This window comes from Ammospiza nelsoni, chromosome 7, assembly GCF_027579445.1.
Source record: "Ammospiza nelsoni isolate bAmmNel1 chromosome 7, bAmmNel1.pri, whole genome shotgun sequence".
Taxonomy (NCBI): Eukaryota; Metazoa; Chordata; class Aves; order Passeriformes; family Passerellidae; genus Ammospiza; species Ammospiza nelsoni.
Genome location: NC_080639.1, coordinates 40,036,131 through 40,044,274, shown reverse-complemented (window position 1 = coordinate 40,044,274; position 8,144 = coordinate 40,036,131).

Below are 8,144 nucleotides of genomic sequence, written 5' to 3'. Positions count from 1 at the left end.
AATTGCTATGTTTAGCAACATCCCTGATTCTCTTTCCATTCATGCTTTCAAATATGTTTGGATTGTATTGCATTTTATTCACTTCTTCACACAGAGAAATAATGGGCAAAGTACTATTTAATTGGAGACAAAGATGAAGAGCTCAGAAGAGCTGTATAATTGAGCTGGGAAGAGAGGAACAATGGAACAAAAATTGATAGGGAGAGAAAGGCTGTTGGGTTTTTTTGCTGATGGGCATGTTGCTTTTCACCATCATGCCAAGAGCAATGCTTATTGGACTTGGGAAAATCTTGTTTATAGCACCCAGAAGCAGGCCTACTGCCCCAGACAATACCATTTATTTGGCATAACTCTCTCCGGGGGAAGAAGACAGCTAGAATTGGTTCATGAATGATTCCAGCAGTAGCAGCTACTCTTTTTTCTGGCTAGCAAACAAGAGCACTTACAGAAAGAGCACTTGGATCTATAATAAATCCAATCCTTAAAGACGTCATTCTGTGTTTTAGTAATGCACAAATCAAGTGTTATTCACACTTGAAGTGTGAAGTGTCTGTGTGAATGAGGAGGATGAAGCGTATGGCCTTCCCTGCAGCCAGGATAGATCACAGCCACCACTAATCAAGGGCATTATGCTTGTCCTTTTAGAAGCTAGTTCAAAGGTAAGTGTGGAAAGCCCCATCCAATACAAAACTTCAAGAGGTCTTCAACTCAGGATTTACTGGGAATGCTAAGATGTTATACCATTCATTGCATTAGCCCTGTCCAATGCAATGCACAAATTGTATTTGTGGAGGGTTGATGAAATAACCTTTTAGAAACAATCTGTGAACTCTGTGAGCCATTTGCTAGCTCACAGAAAAAAAGAAATTGGACTGTCACCTGAGTTCATGAACTTGCTTTTTTTGTTTGTTTGTTTTAATCAGCATAATGGATCAAAAGTCTAGCCTGTAACAACTAGTTTAATTACAAATATACAAAATCAGGAAATGTTAAGACATAGTGTTCAATACTACCACATAGTACAAAGACTTCTCTACATTCTGAATCATTGCTAAAATAGGACCATCTTACAAACATGCATATAGTTTCGGTTTCGTCTCAGGGAAAATATCTAATATTGGGCATTAGTAGCTGAAGTCACAAATCCTGTGTAACTGTGCTCGTAAATGGCAAAGCAGTACATTTAAAGTACCTCTGCTTTATCATGTTCTTTAACCATATCAACAATATGGAAACAGGCAGATTTAAATCACATCATTATTAACAGTTACTATCCTTAAATGTCTAGTCTTACATCTCTTCACAAAAAGGGAATCACAAAAGCTGTTTTTTCCACAAATGGCTAAACTTCTTCTGGTATCTGTCCTTCAATAGGTCATAGTCTGGAATGTTAGGATTATCAGAAATCAGTGTTTATACTTATCCCTATTAGTAAGTCATTCTTCAGAAAAATTCACTTTTAATAACCATTTGGAGATCGTTTCCATAGACTTTTTGTTAAATTTCTGACCAAACTGCGAGAATCTTATTAGAGAGCACATTTTTTAAAATGTGATTTAGACTGCATCTTGAATATTCATTTGTTATGAAGGATTTCAGGCAATATCCTAAGAATCTTAACCTTCGTCTTAGAGAAAAGGAAGCAAAAAGGTCTCAAATCTAGAAAATGGATTTTTATATGGCAAGTTATAGCATAGATGATCCTGAATATTACAATAGCCATTTCTGAAGGTGAGGGGCAGGAAGAAGACCTCCGTGGATAGCAGCCATTGTGTCCAAGATAAAGGAAAATGCATCCTTGAGACAGAAGTCCATTTATTCAACATGCACTATGAAATACAGTTTTTAAAATACATCACCTGCCATGGCTGTGTGGCTTAGACAGCAGAAAAGGAATAGGTTGAAGAACTTGCAGGCAAGACAAAAAACCAAAACAATCTTAAATCATCCTTTTAATGTGTTTTTTTTCTGCACTAAAATGTTACTTTAGTTTACACATGGACTTTTTCTTTTTACTGTGTCAGCTAGAACAAGGACTAAGAAGATAGTCCCTATGGTTGATGCTATGCACATTCCTGGGGCTGTCTTTAATGAATTGAACCCTTGCCTTTTCTTCTTTCTGCAGACTGTTGTGTTGGGCACTGGGCAGGCTCGCCAGAGCAGTGGCCACAGCTCCAAGGCTGCCTGAGCTCCAGGAGCATTTGGACAATGCTCCCAGGCAGAGGGTGGGATTGCAGGGGTGTCTGGGCAGGGCCAGGAGTTGGATCGAGGATCATGATGGGTTCTCCCAGCTCAGGAGGTTCTCTGATGCTGTGGGCACTAGAGCTACTGAGCATGACACTAAGTGTACTAGAGGTTCCCTGGTTCCTAGCCTGCCCTACGGGGTTGTGGGCTTGCTCCTGGCTGACTTGCTAAACAGTAGGTCTGCACCATATAGGTTGTACAGAGCAAGGAAAACTGGGATGTGAAGAAAAGCAGAGTTCATGTTCAACTGTCTAAGATAAACATTACACAAGAAAGATTTCTGAAAGTGGATGGTAAACCAGAAAGCTGTCCTCAGAAAATAAATCCAAATCACAGTTCATAGCTTAAACAAATATGGTAAATGTGGTGTCTGTAAAAGTCTCGTGATCTCTATCCAAACTGTAAGATAGACGCTGACATAAAAAAAAAAAAAAGGAAAAAATAAACATTGCAGAGAATTTAGAACAGATTAAGGCATAAAGAAACTGTAATACTGACAGTGAGAAACATAGCATAATGCTTATAGAAATAAATAATTTTTTTTTTTTTGAGGCAAGGTTAAAATAACTGCTTTTAATTTTTTGATACAGGAAATTAATTTAAAACCTAATTTTGATATAGGAAGCTTTTTGAAACTAAAATACTTTTTAACATTATCAAAATCAAGCTGTAATGATTTTGGCCTATATGGATCCCAGTTTTATAAGATAAAACACTGTGGTGCACACCCATATTAAAACATATTAAAAAGGTTTCCTTTCCCTCTTGTTGTTTTACTTTATAAATTTATACTTTTTTAATATCCATCTAAAATCATTGTCCAGGGTTCCTGAGAATTTTTTAAAGCATAAATAGATTTACTTTATCATGTTACCAATTTAATTTAATCAAGAAGCTTCTTTGTGCCTTCTGAATCACATCAGTGTAAAGTAAAAGGCAATTAAACCACATTAACAGATTAATTTTATATGTGTTGCTATACCTTGGGTAGACGGATCAAGTGTACCTGTATCTTCTTTTGAAATTTTAGGTTTTGGCTAAACTTATATTTTGGAAGCTAAAAGAACGTGCACTTAAAATTACAGAAATCATTAGAATTTTAAAAATTATTCAGCTCTATTTTTTAAAGGTGATGAGTTCTTTTTTTTTCCCTTGTAATTACTATTTCTGGAATTCTAATACTATAGAAAATGTCAATGTTTTAAAATCTTTCATTACTTCTTTTCTTCTTCCCATGTTCCAAGTCAGGAAGAAGACTAAAGCTCTGTGAAGCACAAAATTGTACTTCTAGTACAGTTTTATTCACCAGGGAGCTCTTACTGCTTATTTTAAAGAACACTGATCAGAATGCTTCAGTTGGTTTGTTTTCTCAGAATACCTACATGCTCTTTCATTCATTTTTGTGGTATAACCAGTTTTCTAAATAGAGACATATAAAGTTAAAACAAAAAAACTACTCAGAACTTCAGCAGACATCTGAAACAACTACCTTTTCCCTTTCCAATAGCTTTATGTTTAAAAAGAAAAATCTAAATATTTGTATACCTTGTGTATACCTTCCTAATAAATAGGAAGAATTCTTCACCTTAAATCACATATGTCAATTGTTTCTCATTTTTGCAATAGAAAAACCTAATAGTAAAAAGTCACAACACGTTTTAGAGAAAAGAGAGTGTTTAGACATCAGTGTTTTCTTTCATCTTCCTATCCAGGAAGATGTCTTCAACCCAGGCTAAAGCAGTGGAAATTACTCCACTGGAGATGAAAATATCTTTGTTTATTGTCCTTTATCAAGAAATTTTAGCTACTAAAAGCTTGGATAGCCTTAAACTGTTTTTCTATATACCTATTATAAAAATGTAATAGTTGCACAAAACCGACACACATATACATATATATATATATATATGTGTGTAAATATATATATGGGATTGAAAGAGTTTTTGAGCAAGAATAATAGCAGTGTAAGATTTTACCAAAATCTGAGCTCTGCTACTGAGGATAGTATGTAAGTAGGGTGGGGAATGCAGGAACACAATATGTTTTACTTCCGTTGATGAGCTGGACTGGATTCCAGATTCAACATAATTATTGTTATTGTCACATGGTGACTAATTCAGTGTTAAAGTAGAGAAGGAAGTGGGAGGAGCAAAACATCAGGAATTATTATTACAGTACATTCAACAAGGAGTTCATTCTGCTTTTCCTGTAATTGGCAGTGGAATTGTCTCAAAAGTTGTCTCCAATTAATTTATTGATTTACCTTAATTTTTATGTCAAACACTTTTATGGGTAGAAAAAAATGACTGTGATTAAAACATAATTAAAACCAGAAAGCATTTGCAACTCTTGATGAAACTAAACCTCTCTCTTGCTCTTGCTTTATGATTGATGAGATTAATATCCCTTTCTTAAGGTTCCAGTAGGAAAAAATGAAAATGAACATCTGTGTTTTGCTGGGCACTTAATAGGACCAGAGTAAATCTCTTTCTCTTGTGCCTTAAACAAATGAGAAAATAAATATCAACTAGATTTGACTTAATGAATCATGTGTAGGATTAGGCATATAGGCCTTGTTTCTACTGTTGTATGTACTACGAGTGTATTTCACCTGTGGAAAGAGGCTCAACTCCCCATCTGGCTGATTTTTTCTTTTGTTTTGATTTTTTTTTTTTTTTTTTAGGTTTGCTTTACAGTGCAGATGTGGTAGATACAGTGGTGCATTTAAAAAATAAAAATCATTCTCATTCATTTAAAACTAAAGGGTGCCTACCATAAATATAACAAAGGCCTAGCTAGAATTTACATGAAAAGTGATTTACATGTAAAAGTCCCTATATGCTCCACTGTGCCCATTTTTAACCAGCTTAAGGTAAAGAAATTGAAGGAGAAAATGAAAGGATTTTGTTTTGATCAAGGACAGGGAACCACCAGTTGGCAGAGATGGGAAGGGAGAAGAAGGTAAATGAGGTGACAGTCCTGCATTTGGATAAGGTATTATTCTTGGAGGTTTTTATCAGGGAGGCTCATATGGGTCTGAAACAACGTGTCTTCACCTTTGCCTCACACAGAGGGGACTGGAAATAACGAGAACACAACATAGCCACTGCCAGAAACAGTTCGAGAAGTGAAAATTGACTTCATGGGATATTTAACACCAGAGGTATTTTTGCAACCTTAATTTTTTTACTGGTGCTATGATAGGTGCTGCCCATGTTACACAGACTGTGAGACTGGACACCCACAGAGTTTGTGGAAAGGAACACCAAATACCAGACTTGCATTTCAGAGCTATACATCAAAGACAGGTAGTGGCACACATCTTTATGATGACTGGTTATTTTATCCTCACAGACACATCCTGTAGTAGTAATTCCAGAATTTAGCTTTGTGATGTGCAAAAAAAAGGATTCTCTTGTTGTTTTCTTAGAACTCATTATCTGATAATTTAATTTGATACTTCCCAATTTCTGGAATAAGTGAAAGAAGAAGAAACTGTTTCATTTTCAAGTTCTGACTTTATAGATACCTATCATCTTGACTTTGAGTTTTGCCTCTCCTGAATTACAGGATTCTAGTCCATTTTTCAGTTTGTGAGTTCTTCTGTAACTTTGAACATCCTTTTAGTTTATTTTAGTGGCTTCTGTGAAAAAACATGGGATTTCCCTCTTGTCCAACAGAGTTCCAGCTGTCTCCAAGACAGACCCACTGCTGCCTAAAGCTGAGCCCATCAGCAATGTTGGTGGTGCCTCTGTGATAAAATGTAAGAAAGTGTAAAAACACTGTGGAGCAGCTGGGTGAAAGTGGAGTGAAAAATGTGTAATAATCCTGCAGACAACCAAGGTCAGTGAAGGAGGGAGAGGAGGTGCTCCACACACCAGAGCAGAGATTCACCTGCAGCCCATGAGGAAGACCATGGTGATGTGTGTTGAGGCCCTGTGGACTATGGAGGACTCCACACCAGGACAGTGCACCTGCAGAAACTGTGCTCCAGGGAGAGGTGACAGGAGCTGGTTTTCTAGCAGGATCTGTGGCCTAGGTGGGAGAGGAATGGGGTGGGAAGGACCCACACTGTAACAATCTCTTCCTGAAGAACTGAGATAATTTTCTTCATAGTAGCTCATACGGTCCTATGGTTTGGATTTGTGATGAAAACAGTTTTGGTAACAGGAATGCTTTATTGTGATAGTGCAATCCTCATTCCTCATCCCCACTGTGCTGCTCATGGGAGAGGAGGTAGAAGAGTCAGAACAAAGGAGTAAAGTTGAGGCTGGGAAATAGGGGAAGGGAAGGGAGATTGATTTTCATTTTGGCTTTGTTTCTTACCATCCTGTTCAATTTTAAATTGGCAATAAATTTAATTAATCTTCCCCCAGTCAGTTCTGTTTTGCCCCTGATGGTAATTAGTAAGTGATCTGTCTGTCTTTATCTCAAGCCACATAATTTTTCATCTTATTTTCTCCCCCTGAGCTCTTGAAGAGGTGGAGTGGGAGAGTGGTTTAGTGGGCATCTGGCAGGCAGCCAAGGTTAACCCACCACACAGACACTGTTGGAAAAAAAGACTGTCTTGGATGCTCATTTTCTGATCTGATATAGGCAGACTTGTTTGTTTATTCCTTGAATGTTCCATAAGTAGGAAATGTGTCAAACTAAATCTCTGTCAACTACTGACTTTTTCTTTCTCACAAGTATGAGTTTGATAGCTCTACTGGGAAGATGGCTCTATTACTGCTATGCACATACCCCTAAATAAATCTGTATCTTCCTGCCTGGAAGGACTGAACCTGAAATCTGAATCTCTGGTTAGTTACATATGGCTTTTTCATTTGAGGCAAGTTCATGTGAAATTTGGCAAGTCTGAAACAAATTAATTAGATTATTTCCTTTCTAATACTGTGCCCAAACCCATTGGGTGTCTCACATGCAGTGCCTTACATAAAAAGGGATTAGTTTTTGGTCATATTACCTTGATCTGAAAAAAGGGGAAATTTTTATGTGTTATTTTGTGTTCCAGCTAGTGAAGATATCTTCTCAAAATGCATAAAGGAAGAGACAGTTGTTAATAACCTTCACTTCTTTCTTTTTATCCGCAGTCTCAAGGGTCACTTTTTGTCCTCTCCTGCATGCCAGGATGCATGTGTGATCCAGAAAAGTTCTAAGAGCCTTGACCCACTGCCTGAGAAGTTGTGCAGAGGGGAAAAGGATAGGAGGGTTACCCAGGATGGAATTGCGAGTTGTGAGTGTTGCAAGTGAGGTAGCATGTTCCCACCCTGCAGATCCCGTTTGCTTGGGGGTTTTTGGTCAGAGCCTTAGGAGAAATACATAGTCCTTATAGAATACAAGGCCTATTGCCTTTTTGTGTTCCATTTAGAAATCATACCCCAGTGGCTCAGAGGGCTCTGCTCTTCATTGTGGAAATCAAGATGTAAGATTCAGGAATAATTAAATGCAGACTTCTCCTGTTTCACATGAATCTTAATTTCATAACTTTGGCTGGGTTTGGGTTTTAGGGAAACAAGAATGGCTTTGTCTTCCACAGCTTCAAGTAGTTTATTTCTGTTTGTTTTTTTTTTCTTCCTTCTCTTAATTTTAAATATCAAATACAATATGAAAGGCTTTCATTTAGACGCTTTGTACAATTTTTGACTTCTGTAAATAACGAATTGGTTTTATCCAAAATTTGGTTTTATCCAAATTTGTACAGCCTAAATAACAAATATATAACATCACATTTAGAATAAGAAAACTTGGATTTTACATTTTAAATCAGATTCTTAATATAGTTAAGTAGCACTTAACCTTTTCATTCTTAGAGCTTGAGACTACTAACAAATCTATTGCTTCCAAAAATAGCCAAAGGAGATTTGGCTACAAGCTGTCAAAACAAGAAATTATCACAG